The 21,418-nt window shown below is 39.1% G+C and overlaps 1 pseudogene; it reads right to left on the minus strand.

Moving 5' to 3' along the window:
* The window catches only part of LOC127966080 (multiple epidermal growth factor-like domains protein 10), a 66,557-nt pseudogene extending 46,293 nt beyond the window's left edge, over nucleotides 1-20,264 (minus strand).
* Nucleotides 20,265-21,418: the final 1,154 nt, after the last annotated feature.

Genomic DNA, 21,418 nt, shown 5'->3' on the forward strand with positions numbered 1-21,418 from the left:
TTGGTACAAATGCTAGGTTCTTAGCCGTATCCCTTTAAAGGAATCTTTCCTGATTCCAAGCCTTCAGCTCTACCCAGGGCCGAGGCCCTAACAATTAAGTTGGGTATGTAGCTTAGGCCTTTTGGCCGTAAGGGGTACTGTCACAGACAGCCGTCTAAACGTCCCAGGGGCAACTCCCATAGTAATGGTAGAGTTGGTACTTAGTGTTCGCCATGATTCTGGTCTGCATTCCCCTCAGCATGGCGGCGTGGGTATACTGTTCCCCAAAGCGCCCCCTAGAGGACGCAGTTCGAAGTTCCATCGAAAGGGAACGGTCTCAGGTTACGTATGTAACCATGGTTCCCTGAGTAGGGAACGAGACACTGCATCCTCTAGCTCTCTGCCATGTTTCGGACGCAAGCTTCAGACGAAGAAGATAATGACGTGCTCTCCCGGTGCTGATTTATAGTCGCGCCGGTAGTGACGTCGGAGGCTGTCGACGGCCAACAAGTTGGTGTTTTTTCATTGTATGCTTCAGACACGGGTCACGACGAGGTGTTCCCCAAAGCGCCCCCTAGAGGACGCAGTGTCACGTTCCCTACTCGGGGAACCATGGTTACATACGTAACCTGAGACCGTTTTGTTATGCTAAAAACAGTTATTTAGGAAAAAGAACTCCATCAATAACAAGTTTAACTTGTTATAATTCACATCAACTGATTAAAACATTAAATTATACATAAATTCTACAAATAAATACTATTTTGCAACTTTCCCCATGTTTTCGGTCAGTCCTGTCACATTTACATAAAACTCAAAATAAAACGTATGCAATACACCTTTGACGGTATGACTTGGAGGAAGTGACATCATTTGACCGAGGTGAAGCTGACACTGATCAAGGGTGAGTTCTGTCACTGAATTGTATGATTTTAAGCTTGTTTTTTTTAATGGTTTTTTTAGGAGGACGAGCTAAAGGGTCAGGCCCTAACATGGTAAAACAGCCCAGAAAATAATGAAAATGTTTTAATTCCAAAAGATGTCTGAGAAAGCTACTGAAATTCCTTTATTGCATGTTAAGTTTTTATGCTAGCAGACTGTTTAAGTTGACTTAACTGATAACCGACTGTTTTTACATGTACTGCTGTGTGTGTATTTGAACCCTGAATTAGAGAGCAATGCTATCAGTGCGATTCCACCTGTCCTTTAAATAAGTTGACAAAATGTGACTCCCAGGGAAAGCGGGAGGTCTGGTCACCCTATCCCTACCCCTTCAGGTGCTGAGGCCATTGTTTCAGATCACTAGTTCATGTTTTGGTAGTCTATGCATCCACTGCAGCTGCCACAGACTACTGAGGCTAGATATGTGAACGCCCTTTATCTGATTCAGGGGCGGACTGGCCATCGGGAGCACCGGGACATTTCCCCGTGGCCTGACGGTCATTCTGTCCTGCTGTCTGCCGCTGTCAGTCGATCAGCCTGATGTGCTATAGACTGCTAGCAACTGCGAATTAATTAACGGACTTGTGAATCTACGACTCAGGTGATCGCAGAGTGAAAATGACACCACCACATGACCAAACATCAGCGAAGCACGGCTATATCCAGAGGCAGGCTTTATCTTAGAAAATCGCGCAAAAAATGGAGCAGAGAGGGACCGTATAAAAAGCAGAAAAGCCCTGGCCACAGACACAGCAAGTTGCTGCAAAATCCCAGCCATGTTCGGTCACTGGGACCGCTGTTCAACTTAAATCTGACAAAAGTCAGTTTGTTTTATTTTTACCTTTACTCTGTTGTATTTTTTTGTGTTGTTATTTGAAGTTAGAATATTCTTAATAATATGATAATATATATATAAATGAACTCTAAAACCGTGAAACAAACCGAACTGTGAAAAGGTTGAACTGTTCCACCCTAATATTTACATAATCATTTGGCAGATGGGAGCTTTCATTCAAAGTGACTTACAATAAATAAAATCTATAAAAAAAAATAATAATAATAATAATATATTTATATGACTTAGACTTTAGACTTTATTTGTCCCCATAGGGGCAATTGGTTTTGCAGCAAGATAAACACAGAACAGTCACAGATACATAAATACAAGACAAAAACCCGTAAGAAATATTTAATGTTACTGGCCCTTGTTAAAGTAAAATCTGACAATTTCATAATATATCAACAATTAATATATCAACAATTTCATAACCAACCCCATTTCAGCAACAACATCATCAAAAACAAGCAATACTATACATATTATAATAATAATAACCCCCATTACTATTTAATAGTTATAGTCTGTCTACTCCTCCGGGCTGAATTCATAAACAGGATGGCTCTCGGGACGAATGAATGCTTATATCTGTTATTCTTTACAGGAGGTAAACTGTACCGAGACCCGGAAGGCAATAATATCTGAAACTCAGAGTGAAGGGGGTGGGAGCTATCAGAGATAACTGCGTTGGCCTTCCTAATAACCTGTCTATCATACAGGACAGAAAGGCTACTCTGCTAGACACCTATAATTTTACTACTGACCTTCACTATATTGGAAAGGGCAGTTTTGGCCTTGACAGTGAGACTACCATACCAGCAAATTAATGAGAATGTAAAAACAGACTCAATGTATGATTTATAAAAAAGGGTCATGAGAGTCTTGTCAACACGAAATTTTGACAGTTTGCGAAGACAAAACAGTCTTTGTTGGCCTCTTTTGCAAAGCATTTCAGTGTTGGAGATAAAGGTTAACTTATTGTCAATCAAACTGCCTAGATACTTGTATGTTTCTACAAATTCCACCATCTTCCCATTTATAATAGTGGTCTGTGGAGTTGATGACTTTCGCCTAAAATCAGTCTGCATATCCTTTGTCTTTTCAACATTTAGTTGAAGGAATGCCCTATCACACCAAAGTGCAAAATCATCCACAACAGGACCATGGTCACTTTCCTCATTAGAGAGGAGACTGATAATAGCAGAGTCATCAGCAAATTTTAAAATATGTCTATTTTCATGCTGACTGCGGCAATCGTCGGAATAAAGAATATAAAGGAGAGGTGAGAGGACACATCCCTGAGGAGACCCAGTGGATGATGAAATCTCCTCGGACAAGCAACCATTTACCCTCACTCTCTGAGTTCTGTCGGTTAAAAAATCAAGAATCCATCCCACAATATTAAAATCGAGATCAAAGTTCTTTAAGAGCTTATCAACTAAAATAAGTGGTTGTATTGTATTAAAAGCAGAAGAAAAATCAACAAATAAAATCCTTGCGTGTGTTTTACTACCTTCAAGATGTTTGAATAGTAAGTTTAACAAGGTAGTGGTGGCATCATCTACCCCTCGCTTAGCCCTATAAGCGAACTGTAGTGGATCTAAGAGATTCTCTGTTTTTGTAAGTATGACTTTTTTAACCAGTTTTTCAAGACACTTCATGACTAAGGACGTCAGAGCTACTGGCCTAAAGTCATTTAATAATTTTGGATGATTTAGTTTGGCCACTGGAATAACTGTTGACTGTTTCCATATGTTCGGCACTTTCTGTTGGTATAAGGACATCTGGAAAATATAATGAAAAATTGGACCTAATTGCTCTGCACAAGAGATGAGCAGGCGACTACTTATATTGTCAGGCCCAGGGCTTTTTCCTGGTCTAGAGTGCTTAAACATATTAACCACAGCTTGTTCGTCAAAAAAGGGGACAACACCATTTCCAGATAAATGTGATTTCTGTTCTAAAATAACATTACTAAAATTAGTGGTATCAAACCTCATATAAAATTTGTTTAGCTCTGTTGCAAGCAAACTGTCACAACTAAACCCTTCAAACACAACCTTGACATTCGTTTCTCTCCTGGTGCCGATAACAGTTCTCATACCATCCCAGGCTGAACGTAAATTCCTACCACCAAAGTCTTTCTCTATTTTTTCCTTGTAACCCTGCTTTGCTCTCCTTATTTTACTTCTTATTTCCTTTTTCAATTTATTTAATTCTAAAAAGTTTCCTTCCCTAAATGCCTGCCTCTTTTTGTTTAGTAACAGCTTTAGTGATTTCCTTACCCATGGCTTATTGTTTGGATATACCTGAACAATTTTATCAGGGATTACATTATCAACACAATAGGAAGTATAACAACTAACAACATCTGTAAGATCATTTATGTTGGTACAGGAGTCCTTAAACATGCCCCAGTCGGTGCAATCAAAACAACCCTGTAAACTCAGGATTGCTTCCTCAGTCCAGTTCTTAACGTGTTTCATGAGAGTTTTTCCCCTCCTTAGGGCCGTGCGATATGACGGGATGAGCTGGACACAGTTATGGTCGGCCCTGCCCAGTGGGGGGAGCGGGAGAGCTTTATATGCGTCCTTGATAGAACCGTAACACAAATCCAGTGACTTCTTTTGCCTGGTCGGGCACGTGACATATTGGTGAAAGTCTCTCAGACATTTCTTCAGCGAGCAATGGTTAAAATCACCAAGAACGAAGACAGGTGCTTCGGGCGATATTCCTTGCAGTTTTTGAGTTACTTGCAGTATCAACTCTGCGGCTTTATCCGCATTTGCTCTTGGATGAATATACACAACTGTCACTGTCACATTTGGGGAAACTCCCGGGGCAAGTATGGGGGGCGCAGGGACACTGACAAAAGTTCAACATCCTTAGTGCATAAACTTTCTCTAACAAGAACATTTTTACAATATCTTTAATTCACGTATAGGCAAACCCCCCCACCTCGCGACCTTCCAGTAACACTCGCATCTCGGTCCAGGCGGACAGGTGCCCCAAAACCATCAATGACCAGCTCCGAGTTCAAATCACTTTCTGAAAGCCATGTCTCTGTGATCGCCAGTAAACGCGTCTCTGAATTCATGCTGGAAGCGTACATTGGCTTGCAGCTCATCAGTTTTATTTCGAAGTGACTGGGCATTTGATAGAATGATAGAAGGCAGGGGGAACCGGGAAAGAGATTGTTTTCTCAGTCTATGAAGTACGCCACCTCGCTTACCTCGTTTCCTGGTCTTGCGGGGTGGCTCATCTGTAAATTCCCCCTTTCCTCTCGATTTATCGGCGAAACAGCTTAGGTTAGGGAAGATTAAATCCGAGGGAGGGTTATTGACTTGGAAGTTACTCCATTTTAAGAGAAAGTCTCTACTGTATCGGATGTGCGTAGGGTTGGGCAACTCATTCAGCATCTCCACGATGTGTAACGCCGTCCACAACAAAAACAAAACAATCCACTCCATACTACTCAAAAAAAAAAATGAAATAAACTGATATATAAACAAGAAATAAATGAATATAAACAAACGATAAACAAAACATAACGTAAACATTAACAAAACATTTATCCTGTGCCTCGCTGCTGGTCGCTGCATGAGCATGTGCCCTTGAACATGACAAATGAATATATAATATATATATATATATATATATATATATATATATATATATATATATATATATAACAAATGTATATATTGATAGATATTTTAAAAGAGCATCTTAATGACAAACTAGCACACTGTTTTTCATATGAAGATACAGTATTTTTTTAGTGCCAAAATTGACCAGAAACTGATTTTCTATTTCTAGCCTAGTGTACAATGCTTATTTATTTTGAAGGTGATGAAGGAAGCAAAAAGTAGCACTAGCAGATTGAGAGATGGTAATGGTCTGTAATTGTCCTGTTTATATAGTGTTCACTTCCTAGAAGAGAGGCGTCCTGAAAGAGCACGAGGAACCTGATTGGTTTAGGCTCGAACAAGACACAACCTAAAATAATCATTCATAAAGTTCAAAAAAGTGAATAACAAGGGTGTTCACAGTGCTGTGTGCGTGTCATCTTTCAGAAGGTTTTGTGTGCAGGCAGTAGTAAGAACAGTAATATAGAGTGTGCTCTGTGTACAGTGAGTGTGTTCTGAGCGTGCAGGTCAACTCACAATGCTCCCGTGTATCCCGGGCTGCACACACACTCTCCGGTGACGTGGTGGCAGGTGGCGTTGTTCTGGCACAGGCACCTCTGCTGGCAGCCGTGTCCGTATGTGGAGGGTTCGCAGGGGTCCTGGCAGCGCCAGCCGTGGTACCCAGGTGCACAGAGACAGGCTCCGGTGATGGGGTTACACAGAGCCCCGTTCTGACACTGACAGCGGCTGTGTGGACCCCAGGGATCCCCGGCACAGGCTGCAGATTAAGAGTTACACTATTTACAATGTGATACTGGTACAATCATTTTATTAAAGCAGTGTAACTGAATATATTTGATTACGTTACTAAATTTCTAAAGAATATTTCTTTGATATTGTTATGAGATTAAATAGAGATTTAAAATCATAACAATATATAGTTTAATAGCTTTGATATTATTTTTGAAATAAATTCTTTGTACAGCTATGACTGGCATCTATCAATGCCTTGGGAAAAAATAGTTAATGTTAAAAATAAAACATATACATGAATCCAAATAGGAAATAAAAGAGTTATTGAATAAACGTGTGTCCTAAACTCCCAAACATTTTAAAGCAGTCACTGCAATTAATTAAAGAAGTCAATCAAATGTGTATGTGTGTGAAAATATTCAGATTAACCCTCTTTGTAATCATTAACATTTTCATAAATAACTAATTTAATTACACATTTTTGTCATTAAATGACTGTACTGTATAGTATACCACTGAATGTGGAGAAGACGAAGGAGATTGTTGTTGACTTCAGGAGAGCACACACTCAGCACGTTCCTCTGACCATCAACGGTGCGACTGTGGAGAGAGTGAGCAGCACCAAGTTCCTGGGTGTGCACATCACAGAGGACCTCTCCTGGACTGAAAACACCGCAGCACTGGCCAAGAAATCACAACAGCGTCTCTACTTCCTCCGCAAACTGAGGAGAGCCAGAGCCCCACCCCCCATCATGTACACATTCTACAGAGGCACCATCGAGAGCATCCTGTCGAGCTGCATCACTGTGTGGTATGGAGCCTGCAACGCGTCCTGCCGAAAGACTCTACAACGCATAGTGAGAGCAGCTGAGAAGATCATTGGTGTCTCTCTACCCTCCCTCCAGGACATTTATGGAACACGTCTCACCCGCAAAGCCCTCTGCATCACAGGTGATCCCACCCACCCATCACACAGCTTCTTCAGTCTGCTAACATCAAGGAGGAGACTGCGGAGTCTCCAGGCCAGGACCGGCAGACTGAAGGACAGCTTCATCCACCAGGCTGTCAGGAAGCTGAACTCCCTCCCGAACCTGCCCCCCCCTCCCCTCTTCTTCCCCAGGCACCACTGAACTATGAACCCCCCCCCACTAATTATATGATGACATGCACGAGTCACTTGTGCAGCATTGGTCTGCTCACTCACCGCTCACTACCTCATTCGGCATGGAACTACCTCATCAGTCAGTTAAATAACTGCTCTTGGTCACTTGTCACTTGTGACTTTAATCAGACTTAAGATATTTTTAATAAGTGATTTTTTTGCACTAAAAAATCTTTTAACTGCACTGTTGTTCACTTCATTGATTTGCACTATATCTGTAATTTACCTTGCGCTGCTTTATTTAACTTTATTTTTAACTTTTATTTTTATTATATGTCTTTTTTTATAATTCCCTTATTGTATAATTGTATCTACATTTTATATTTGATCTAGTTATTTTTTTAGGCTTTAATGTTAATGTCATCTGTATGCACCGGGGTCTGAGAGTAACGCAATTTCGATTATCTGTATGTATGTACTGTACATGTGGAAATTGACAATAAAGCAGACTTGAACTTGAACTTGAACTTACTCCCAAACACTGTTTACAGGCCCCATTTTTTTTCTTAAGAAAAATGGATGTATCCAAATTAATGAAATCAAGAATGAATCCAATCACCAGCCTGTGAATCAAAACTGAATCATGACATGAGTCTGAATACCCAACACTACCCAGATGTTGGATATTGAGATACTGAGAAATGATATCAGTATGTTTCTTCTGTGTTTTGAAACAACTGTTCTGAGTTGCAGTGTTGCAGACAGTTCAAGCTCTGAATCTGCTCTCGTCAGCTGTGTGTCAGTGCTCAGAAACACATCTGCTGCACTCGCTCAGGTGTGTGTGAGGCTGTGCTATCACTCCTCTACTGAGGCTGGGAAACCCTGTCATGTGCAGTGTTCTGAGGCTCATCTGAGACATGAGGTGCACTGATCAAAGCTTACCCTAATTCACCATGAAGCAATCATTAGAAGTGTTTCATCTTTTATATGTTTTTGATGGGTTTTGATGTCTTCCACAAACCTGATTGAAACCTCAGGAAAGTTTCTTCAGGCTATAAGAAGAGCTACAGTAAGCAGTGTTTTAGTGATGGCGAGTCGGTTCAGGTCATCCACACTGACTCTGATCCGTCACCAGCTCACCAAATCAAGAACCATTGTTTTCACCGGCTCGAATGCAAAACCTTCACGTCTGAACCGAACCCTGCTAATACATTCAGAACAAAGCAGATCACAGCACACAGGTGACGCAGAAGACGAGACAGCCACAACAACACAAGCTACACTGTAAAAACTAAACGTGCCTCAGGTATCCTTTTGAGTACTCCAGGAACATTAAAATGTATTTTAAGTGCCTCAAAGCTCTTTTTCTCATAATAGGGATCCTGGAAGAACCATTATAGTATTTGCAGTTTGTACAGGAACTCATGGGATCCTCTAAGCACTTTGTTCCCAGTTCTGAGGTTCTGGAGTCACCCTTTCATTACACGGAGACCTCAAAGCGCTCTGGAGGTTCCTGGAGGAACTAGGCAATAGGGAATATATACAAGCAAACAGGCATCCAGTAAAAATAGTTTTATTGAAATAGGCTAAATGTTAAATCATTTGAAGGTGGATAGTTTATCTTGAAACTTTAAAGCAAAAATTACATATTTTATTTAACTAAATATGACTCAATGCATTAATAAAAAAAAAAATTCTAATTATAACAATCGGTACAATAGTAATATTTAGATTTTTTTTATTTCCCTAATGAAATAAGTTTTAATTATTCAGAAATAATTGTTCAGCTGTTGTCAAGAAGAAGAAAATGCATGAGGTTTGTCGTCCTCGCGCTCCTGCTGTTTGCTTACACTCACGTGTGCGTGCGCGTGGAAGAGCGATTTCAAATACAAAGAAGTAACGGCTCCTTTCCTCAAAGAAAGAAACAACCGCAGCACAAGGTGAGTAAAGGCTCCCAAATAAATACACAGATTTATTATTTGTATACTAATTCCTACACTGGCACATTAAACTGTATGTTTTTTTATTTGAAATGTTTGTTTTAACCATTAATTTAATAGCTGCGATGCTTACGAGTCTAATGCACTTTGTGAGACGAAATGGAGACAACAAACACAAGGTCACAAACAATAATTAGTCAGGTTTACACATGATGTTTACGTTTATTCATTGTAACTCTTTTCTTCAACTTTTCTAAATTGTTGTCGTTTACATTTGTTAAATAGTTATACATCCATGTTAACTTACGTTTGTCACAATTTTTTATTATTTTGATTTTTAAAAAATGATGTGCATTTATAACACTATACTTTGTATTATATCACATTTGTATCAAATTACAAGAAAGATTGTAAATGCAAGGGTGTTTCTAATCCAGAGTCTTTGGGATGAATGCTAAATTTCACATTGTTCTCTCTTCTGACTTCTGTTATCAGTCTCTGTCAGATTTTTCCTTTGATTGAAAGGTGTGAAAATGCTATTGTAGAGTTTTTCATTTTGCTATTTGAGTAAATAAGAATGCAAAAAATATATTTGTGATACTCTCCCATTCACTGCTCTCGAAGTTTACTCAACTATAACAACTTCCGCTGCTGAGAAACTGGTTTATTAAGCTATCTTGAGGCTTATTAATTTCTTAAAATGTCCTGTGTGAATTCTCCTAATCAGATACCACTATTAGACCGGAAAGAAAATGTTACTATTAATTGCATTGTGTCTAAAATTTAATTGAATTTATTAATTTATACTGTATCATTGTTTTAGGTACATGAATTTTTTTTTAAAGTTCTAAGATAATTGAGTCACATTTATTTGTTTATAATTTTACCAAGGTGTAAATGTTTTGTTGTTGTTGTTGTTTATAGCAATACTAACTTTAATATTAATTTTAACTTTTTTTGTTTCCATGAATGGGATTGTGATGTGCAGTATTTATTGGCGTATCTTCTCAGTTAACAACGGCTCTGTGTAGTAACAGCTGCTCTATGTGGAATCAACACCTGAGGGAATTTACCGATCCACCTGATCCATGGGTTCAAAAAGTTCCAGTTTTGGTCACATCACTCCATAAAACATTCCTCCAGAGCTCCACAGGTCCACACAAATGAATTTTATCAAGTTCAAGTTCAAGAGTGGTATTTTCATCAAGATGTCTCCACATAAAGGCAATACTTGTCTAGTGATCTTCTTACACGCTGCATTGAAATGGTTTTCTTCCTTTCATTGGGTCATCTTGCAAGTCTTTGGCTCTACATTGCAGATTTTTCTCAGTTGCTCTGATTAAACATTTTATGATATTGTGCTTTTTCTTCCACAACCTCTCAAAGGTTTTCTGGTAAAACACACTTTAAGCTAAGGAATAAGGCTGAGAGCTGTGTCTCTATGAACTTTCAATGTCTTGGAAATCATCATATAGTCTTAGTCTTTCTAAAGTACTACAATATTTATTCTCTTTAGCTTTTGTGAGATCTCTGTTGACATTTTTGCTGCTCAACTTCAACACATGCATGGGTTAACTGTGTAACGGCTCAAGCTAATTCTGTTTTTAAAGTTTCTAAAGGCTAAATTGTGTTTTGAGACAGTTTTATTCTCCACCATGCAAATAAGTGATTTAAAAACAGCAATGTTGAATAGGGGTTGAATAATTATGACAAAAAAAGTATACTCTCAAAGTATACTCAAAAGTATTACATTATATATTGACAATATCACTTTTAATATGCCAGTGAACTGTTATAAATACAATTTTTATTTTATTCTGGCTCTTCAGAAAGGCTTGTATTTGTAAAGTACTGCAGTCTCTGGGGGTTGAGTCATTTTGATTGCAACTGTATATATTGTTAGCTTGACTACGTCAGACTTCCTACTTCCGCTCAATTTCATTTCGCTTCTGTACTCAGTCTGATACAGCGTCAGAGCTTTCTGTTTGCCACCGGTCTGGAAACAGCCGGGCCAATCAACGAACAGAGGGCGGGCTGAGAGCCGTGACGTAGATGCTAAGCGCAAGTTTTACATTGTAGGTTAGAGAAATCGAAAACCGAAACGACCGCGGAAATGGGAAACGAGACACGGGATGCAATTCGCTCTGTTATGGAGAACATTCAACTCTTTTTCAAACTGAAGCCAGAACAAGAAGAGTGTTTAACAACAGGTTTACAGTGGAAGTTCAATCATAGATTTGAGTTCGATGCATGATGTCTGTGCTCCGATGCGGCTGTACAGGCGCATAACATACGTCATGACTAAACGTATCTGATTGGCTCACGGGTAACCAATGATTTTAAACTTCAGACAAGCGCCCCCTAGCGAGAGAGAAAACACTTCTCTATTGTGCCATTCCAGACTCTGTCTGGTATTACCAGGCTAATATATAGTCACCTCAGCCCTATAAAGCAGGACTGTAATGTGAATGAGAGATTAGAGGCAGTAAGGTCTGTTTGAGCATCTTGTGTTATTGTGCAAGCCTTTCCTACATCTGACATCACATGAGGTCATTTCCTGGGTTTCTGGCCAACCAGTGCCTTCTCTTAGTTTTGCTCTCAGCGGATGAAGAAAAGACCTTTTTCCTTTAGCCTTAATTCAGAGCAGGGTGTTTTGTTGGCTTCTTGTGGCCCGGAAAAGCCAGATACAATGAGTCTTCAGATGGATTAAAGTCATATCACTGCTGACCGCAGCCGTGAAGCCAAATCCTTCTCCATGAGCCTCTATAATAAAACAGGAGCAGGACTAGCTAATGCTGAGATACTGCTGACAACACATCCAGAAATACCACAGCTCCACAGATTACTCACATTATTCGATAGACTGATCTTTGTTTAGTATGTAATGTAAAAGTTTGTAAATGTTGGATTTTCATTGCAATAGGAGTCGATTTATATAAATTATAAACAAATAAATGTGACTCAATTATCTTAGAACTTTAAAAAAAATTCATGTACCTAAAACAATGATACAGTATAAATTAATAAATTCAATTAAATTTTAGACACAATGCACATGGATCCAATGCATTCGAATCACTCTCGCGGTACTTTTGATGTCAAGTGAAGTGATCATTCTGTGCAGCGCTGATTCAAGTCGAACACGCCTAATATAACTGCTCTCCCTCTCTCATAACTGCATATAAAATATTGATATGAGCCGTGACTGTTTCCTACACATATGGGTTATTTTTCAGCAACAGGAAACCGGGACGTCTGGTCACCCTAGTGTGTGTGTGTGTGTGTGTTCTTGTATATGGTTTATAAATATCTGACATAGGTATTACAATGTAAACATGGTTTATGAGAACAATTCCTGTGCCCTCGTAAACCAATTGGCTTAAAAAATACTAAACGGTTTTTAATTGAAATTTTAAACATTCTGTGATGGATGGAGGTAGTTTATGGGGATATAATCAGTGCTTTAAGTGGGCCGGTAAGCACCGGTACTCAGTACCGCCACTTCCAAATATAGCTCTTGAGCGTACCGCCACCTCTCCGTGCGCCCAGAACGTGCTTGTAGCGTACCGGTACGCTCATTTGGACATCTGTTTTAATAGAGGTTTTAATCTTTTACCTGCACTGCCGCTTTTCAGAGCGCCCTTCACAATGCAAGCTTCCTAATTCATCCCACCCAGGGCAGAAACTACATTACCCATTCACCCTTAAGTTATACAAGTGAATAGCGCATGTGTCGCTTTTCCCACTGTTAAGTGTCAACAACTCAACGTGGCCGGAGAAGGTGTGTGAAACTCGTTGTGAGTTATACTAAAGCAAAATCTTGAGTATTTATTGTCTGATAAACATTAAAAACTGTCTGCGGAGGTTGAGTCGTCCTGCAGCCCCCGCTGGCTGTTCATTGGCTGCAGCATCTTTTTTCTAAGTTCTAAACAAATACCGTAGACGGCAAGGCACAAATTTAGATATTCATTTATCTAATTAATCTATAGCCTATGCACAAAGACAATATGATCTTTTTGTCCCCTTTTTGTTTTAAAGCTTGATGAAGAGAGAGAGCGCAAGTTGCTGCAGCTGAGGAGGACAGTGATGCACGCGTACAGGAGTGATTGACAGTTCGCGGCACTGTGTACAAAAAATACTCCGCTACACAATTATTTCGTTATTTTCGTTTAAGCTTATTAACGTTAGCGTTACAGAAAGGTCTTATTTACGCACTGTTACAACAGTCATTTTTTTTTTTTTTTACAATGACATTTGAGTTCATGATTTTAATGTTGCTGTTTCTTGTGGCAGACTAAAGAGTAATGACAGACGGTTGATCTTTGAATAAAAATGTGTTTAGTTAAGGTTTGAAATTCATTCTTTTATAATAGGCTACGAAGTCTAATATCATAAGCCCCCCATCCCGTCACCCAAGGCCACAGACACCCCCCCCCCACCCCACCCCTTTATAAAATAGGCTATAATGGGCTAGTTGCATATCTCCGCCATCTTGGATTTCCGGTCTTGCGAGTGTGTGCGTAGGTATTTCCGGTTGTGCTTAAAGTCAGTGCAGAGAACCGGAGAAGTCCAAAAATTACCTTCTATATGTTTACAGGATTTATAATATCACTTCATATGCAAATAAGATATACACTGCTATTATCACTATACTACAAATGTTAACTGAGCCAGTGGATTTGAAACTTGTGTATGTTTGGGTCTGGTGAATGAATTAAATACACTAATGTTCACGAGATGAAAGTTGAACTCATGGTGTGTATACACAGCTATATAATGTATTTTATCTTACCAAATATGTAAATGTACAAATTACTTATTTCTCGAAGATGTTTGCATTGTTATTATTATTTTTTATATTAAATATTTACCTCGTGAGACGTGGGCTGCGATTTATCTTCAGAAGTATCCATTTCTCAATTGTACACATACATCAGTCTGTTTCATCATTATTTTCACAACATATTTTATTATTTTACACAGTAAAAAATACGTGACTAATTTTAATATCTGTTTAATCTGATAATTAATGCAAAACAATAACAATGTACATGGCTACTGGTAGACAGATAATGATTTATGCTGCAGATCTTTCACAAAACAAATAAACAGATAAAAACACACATGAATGCAAACAGCGATCTTTTATTTAAGGCAAACCTACCATAATTATATTACGTTTAATTGTACAGTTAGTTATAAATTATGTTATCAAATAAAGTTAATAAAACATGCTTTATCAGAAATCTCTGTGCGTCGTTTGACAGTCAGAAACATTTATCTTACATAACAGAACAAAACCAGCTCTTCGAAAATGAAAAGTATTGCATATTTGAGAGGTTTCTGTTTGAAAAAAGAAATCCCTGTGGACCTGAACTGACGCTGATCCGCATAATCAACAGAAGAATAAAGCAATCTCCGCGTTGTCTCTTGATGAATTTCCACACAGAGGTACGCAAAATATAGGGAGGATGTTTCCCCATGTTTTTATATACCACTATCGGCTGTTAAATTTGAAAATCTTTAATTATATAAATCTAGCCAAGTTTCGTATGTAAGTTTCCCTTACAGTCAATGCGAGCGTCGCAAGACCGGAAATAAGCACACACTTGCGTCACTGAAGCTGGTGAATGAATGAAGGCACTGGCGCCATCTTGTGCACCTAGCCCATTGAGTACCGGCACCTCTTTTGGGCCACTTAAAGCACTGGATATAATATACAGTATAGAAAACTGTTACGTCTATGGAGAGTCCCCTTAAACGACATATGCGTGTGTGAGAGAGAGCGAGAGAGTGAGAGAGAGAATTAAAAAGCATGGCACACGTTGCTAGAAACCTCATATAGCGCTCCTGTTCCTGTCAGAGTTCAGCGAGTTTATCCTCCTGGTCAATAATCCTCATTCGCCGTGGCGCTGCCGTCTTCGTCTTTCCTTTTCTGTGGTTTTCCTAGTTCATTATTGGTCAACTTCAGATAGATCAACAAATCGGCTCGTTCAACCGCACACATGTCACAAATTCAAACCGATAGCTCACAAACTTTTTAGGCATGTTTAAAAATGATCAGGAGGTCAGGAAGTGCTCGTAAGCCACTCTGCTCGGCTCGTAATTCCTCACAAATGATACGAGCCGCGACCATACAAGCATACACGATTTCCACATGATTGAAAAAAAATCGCATGCAAACTCATACGACAGCAAAAATCGCACCGTGTACGCCCGCCTTAAATCAAGCCATTAAGTCTGATCATTCTGTCACCGATGGAGTTTCGGTTCTTTGCCGCCGTCTTGGCTTGCTTAGTTGGGGTCACTTCATTTACAGTGATATCGTTGACTTGATTGCACAGATACTATTTAATCTGAACTGAGATGATGACATAACTGAATTCAATGTTTAAATGCCTTTAACTCTCATTTATCATTATTGACACACTGTTTTCCTAATTAATGTTGTTCAGTTGCTTTGACGCAATCTTTTTTGTTTAAAGCGCTATATAAATAAAGGTGACTTGACTTGAGTAAATCGGTACTTCTCAAACCTGTCCAGGAGCCTCAACTATGCACATTTTCCCTCATCAGACACACTCAATCCAGCTTTTACCATATCTAGATGAGTTGAATCAATCATCATTCAACATTCTTTTGAATAGACAAAAAAATATGTTGGAACTAAAAGGAAGTGCATTGGCATGGTACTGTCAATCTGAACGCCATCAATTAGTGGAAGTTATAGAAAAGGAATAACACCAATCACAAGTGAAGTATAGAGTACCTCAAGGCTCAGTAGAAGGACCGCTACTTTTTATACTTTACATGTTACTCTTGGGAGATATCATTTGGAAACATGGTGATAGCTTTCACTGTTATGCTAATGATACTCCACTCTATATTTCTTTGCTGCATGACGAAACATACCAATTTGCAAAACTAACAGAATGCATAATTGGTATAAAAAACTGGATGACACGTCATTTATTACCGCGAAATTCAGAAAAAACAGTTGTCAACTATAGGACCAAAAACTACCACATGTCATAACCTATAACACTGTCTAATACTTGATGGCTTCTCTGTAAGTTCTTCACCATCAGTAGGAACCTAGGTGTGCTATTTGATAGCAATCTTTCCAAATTCTAGCATTTGTAAAGCTGTATTTTTCCATTTAAAAAATTTATCTAAATTCTTGAAACTCAGGCAATTATCAACTGTGGGTGGCAGATCTTTTTCCTATTTAGCTCCCAAACTCTAACATTGTTTGAGAGGCAGACACACTCTGTCTGTCACAGCACAGCGAAAAGTGTGCCGTGGAAGAAACACGGTCTGGGTCCAAATGCAGGGAAATTTCTTTTTAATGAACAAAAAGGCCAACAAAGAAAAAACAAAACAGAAACAGATACAGGCACACACCTCGGAATTCAACTAAGACATGACATACACCTACACCTACACGATCAACCATTAACAATTAATTCAGCCAGACAGAGTGGTGTGAGAGTGGAGAATATATAGTCCTTGACAATGGGCACCACTGTCATTTTAATCTAGATTAAAGACCCATCTCTTTAGCCTGGTTTACACATAACATACTAACATCTCTAATATTCATTTCACAAGTTTGCTTTCCCATACAGTCCTGATGGTTAATGGTGGTTAATGGTAAACAAACTTGGCTTGCTGTCCTTAATGGAGGCTCGAACCTAAGGCTCAGCTTGAGCGCCAAGTTTAATCCCCCATTTCGGTACTACATAGAGGGAGAAAAACAGGAATAGAGGAGGTGATGGGGAGGTGGAGGGATGCCAAAATAATTGACTCTGGGACGGTGCAATGAGAGCTGTTTGTAATGATGATTGTCAGGACTGAATGATTAGGCTCCTCCCGCACCTACATTTGGAACTTCATATAAGTTAAAGGATTTTAGGCTGCATTAATTAGGTAATCTGGAACCGGAAACACTTCACATAACACCCGATGTACCTGCTACATCATTAGAAGAATGGCATCTACGCTAATATTTGTCTGTTTCTCTCTTGTTCCGAGGTCACCGTGGCCACCAGATCCAGTCTGTATCCAGATCAGAGGGTCACTGCAGTCACCCGGATCCAGTACGTATCCAGACCAGATGGTGGATCAGCACCTAGAAAGGACCTCTACATCCCTGAAAGACAGCGGAGACCAGGACAACTAGAGCCCCAGATACAGATCCCCTGTAAAGACCTTGTCTCAGAGGAGCACCAGGACAAGACCACAGGAAACAGATGATTCTTCTGCACAATCTGACTTTGCTGCAGTCTGGAATTGAACTACTGGTTTCGTCTGGTCAGAGGAGAACTGACCCCAACTGAGCCTGGTTTCTCCCAAGGTTTTTTCTCCATTCTGTCACCGATGGAGTTTCGGTTCCTTGCCGCTGTCGCCTCTGACTTGCTTAGTTGGGGACACTTCATCTACATCGATATCATTGACTTGATTGCAAATTAAAACAGACACTATTTCAACTGAACAGAGATGACATAACTGAATTCAATGATGAACTGCCTTTAACTATCATTTTGCATTATCGGCACACTGTTTTCCAAATGAATGTTGTTCAGTGCTTTGACGCAATGTATTTTGTTTAAAGCACTATATAAGTAAAGGTGATTGATTGATTGATTGAGAGAGACAGACAAGCGCAGCTGCAGCACTCACCGCTGGAGCAGTCGGGCCCTCCCCAGCCCGGCTCACACTGACAGGTGCTGGGGGCCACACAGCGGCCGTGCACACACTTCTCAGCACAGTGGGCTGCAAGAGAAAACAAGAGAGACAGAGAGAGTGCTCAGATTACACCAGAACCCAAAAAACACATACAAACCCAAACCCTGCTCCTCACAACTCTACATTCAACATCAAATAGCTCTGTGATTATCAGATACGTTTTACATGTGTGTTGTGTTATCATGTTTTCATGGAGAGACTGGAGCTCAGGAATGTTCTGCTGTATTTGACTTTACAATGAGTCTCTTAAAGGGGTCATATGATGCAATTTCGATTTTTCCTTTCTATTTGGAGTGTTACAAGCTCTTGGTGCATAAAGAAGTTCTGAAAAGTTGCAAAGACTAAAGTCTCAATTCCAAAGAGATATTCTTTTTCAAAGTTAAGACTCGTCCACTGCCTCCTAAAACACCTATTTTAAACACTCCCCCACATGTCTACGTCAATGTGTGGGAAGATATTCATAACGCCACCCAAATCTTCAGAAAGAAAGCGTAACTTTTATTCTCGCTGTTGTCACTGCCTCCATGTTGTGGAGACACTGTGTTACGTTGTGAAAGCAAAACCTATTTGTTTGGCCTTCTAAAAGAGGACACAGCTAGAAATCAGTGGTTAAGTTGCATTTAAAACACTGTTCAATAACAGTTCAACCCAGTGGTGTAGTCTAGTTTTTTTGTAGTGAGCATACTCTGATTTTTCCCACAGCCTCATAGCTACTCACCGTCCCAAAGCGACACCCTATCACCACCTCACTCACTGATGCATACAATATACATTATATGTAACTGAGAGCATTCTGAAAACTGCTTGTGTGATATCAACATGTCAATTTATTTTTAGCAACAGAAGACTAATGTCCCTGGAGCACAGGTTTTATCAGATGGAAATTTTCAGAGCACATATAAATTCCCTAGCCTGACTTTCAGTCCACAAGGCTGGCCAGTAGTTCTCATTTCTCTCATCATCTGAAAGAATGAGATATAAACATTGTATTCAGTTTAACTGCTGCACATAGACACACACTATGTGCATTATCTCTCCTATTCTCCAGCATTCACTGATCCACCAAAGCTAACATATTGTTATACTACAAACACGATTCCAAAAAAGTTGGGACACTGTACAAATTGTGAGTAAAAAAGGAATGAAATAATTTGCAAATCTCATACACTTATATTTTATTCACAATAGAATATAGATAAGATATCAAATGTTGAAAGTGAGACATTGTGAAATGTCATGCCAAATATTGGCTCATGTTGGATTTCCTTAGAGCTACACATTCCGAAAAAGTTGGGACAGGTAGCAAAAAATTAAATGTACATATAAAGAACAGCTGGAGGACCAATTTGCGACTTATTAAGTCAACTGGGAACATGATTGGGTATAAAAATAGATTGGCAGTGTCTCTCAGAAGTCAAGATGGGCAGAGGATCACCAATAGTGAAGCAATATCAGAAAGGAGTTTCAGAGAGAAAAATTGCAAAGAGTTTGAAGTTATCATCATCTACACTGCATAATATCATCCAAAGATTCAGAGAATCTGAAACAATCTCTGTGTGTAAGGCTGGAAAACCATACTGGATGCCCGTGATCTTCAGCCCTTAGATGGCACTGCATCACATACAGGAATGATACTGTAATGGAAATCACAACATGGGCTCAGGAAAACTTCAGTAAAAATTGTTTCATCTGCTTCCAGGATGAATAATTGTGATCGTGGTATTTCTGGATAGCGTGGATAAAGCAAATGATTTGGTAGAACAAGGAATTTTAGTTGGGGGGAGAATTTGTTTTGGTCCTCCCACTTTCTTTACCTGCCAAAAAGGTAACTCTATCTAACTTGCCACCTTTCGTGAGTGATGAGATATTAACGCAAGCTTTGCCACGTTATGGCAAGTTGGTATCTCCAATAAAAAAGATACCAATCAGTAGCAAATCACCTTTATTGAAACATATAGGTTCTTTTAGGAGATTCGTCTACATGATCATCCCTGATGATGTGGATTTAGGCTTAACTTAACTTAACTTAAATGCTGAACTTTAGGATTGATGATTTCAGCATTTTTGTTACTGGAAAGAGAAGGTGTTTTGTGTGCAAAAAAATTGGACATTTAATTCAGAACTGCCCGAGTAAAAATATAGGTGAAACAGAGAATGAGAAAGCACAAGGTATCGAAGAGAACGGTGTAGTGGAGGCGCTGATGGGAGAAGAGACCTCTGAGAGCGATCCGGGGGACACTGAGGCAGATCTCGGAGTGGGTAAACTGAGTCCGCTCCGTATGATATAACCTCGGCTGCTGTTTATCTGACAGATTGTGAGGAGGCACAGTCATCAATGGAGGATGAACAGCTTCTTTTTAAGACCCCTCAAAAAAGAAACAAGAAGCCAAGTCACTGGATGCAAAAATAAGCAAAACTGACGAGTTACAAGGCAATGAAATGCAGGACACAGAGAGTGACAGCAATTCCTCTGAATGTGAGTCTCTCACAGAGTGAACCAATTTCTCGTAGTTATGAACTTGAGGACATACAATTGTTTCTCAGATCAACAAAAAATACAGGAGGAGTACAAGTAAAAGAATATTTCCCTGATCTGAAGCAATTTGCTGATTGAGCAAAAAATGGTGGCTAGAGACTGCTTTACCAACAAAGAAGATTACAGATTTAAAAAATAAACATTGTGAGAAATTGCGTTGCTCTAAATAATGATACTGTTTGTTCTGAAAATTAGGAATAGTTTTTTTCTTTGGCTTTGCAGGATGCATCTTTTCTTATTTTTCCTCTTTATAATGAGTGAAGTGCGTCTTGCTTCTTTGAATGTAAATAGTGCAAAGAATTTTAAAAAAAGAGTGAATATTTTTGAAGAAATAAAACAGAAATGTGTAGATATAGCTTTTTTACAAGAGACTCATAGTAGTTCAGATAATGGTGTTGACTGGATGAAAGAATTCAATGGAATATCTTTAAGTCACAGTTCAACACTAAGTGGTGGAGTTGCCATTTTGTTCAGTAAAAAAAAAATTACCAATTTATTATGACGTAAATGAGATTATTAAAGGTAGACTAACTGTTATAAGTTAGAGCTATTTATGAAATTTTTGTTTTTGTACTTATTTGTTGTTATGCTCCAACTGCACCTTTGGAAAGATTATTGTTTTTAGATACCCTTTGTTCAACTTTACAAAGTTGCTGTACTGAGGAGTTTTTTTTTTTAGGAGGTGATTTTAATTCACACTCTTGCATTTTTAATCTAGATTAAAGACCCATCTCTTTAACCTGGCTTACACATAACATACTAATATGCTTTTAATATCCAAATCCGTTAAAGGATTTACGCTGCATTAATTAGGTAAACCGGAACCGGAAACACTTCACATAACACCCGATGTACTTGCTACATCATTAGAAGAATGGCATCTATGCTAATATTAGTCTGTTTCTCTCTTGTTCCGAGGTCACCGTAGCCACCAGATCCAGTCTGTGTCCA

Source organism: Carassius gibelio, chromosome B10 (assembly GCF_023724105.1).
Source record: "Carassius gibelio isolate Cgi1373 ecotype wild population from Czech Republic chromosome B10, carGib1.2-hapl.c, whole genome shotgun sequence".
NCBI lineage: Eukaryota > Metazoa > Chordata > Actinopteri > Cypriniformes > Cyprinidae > Carassius > Carassius gibelio.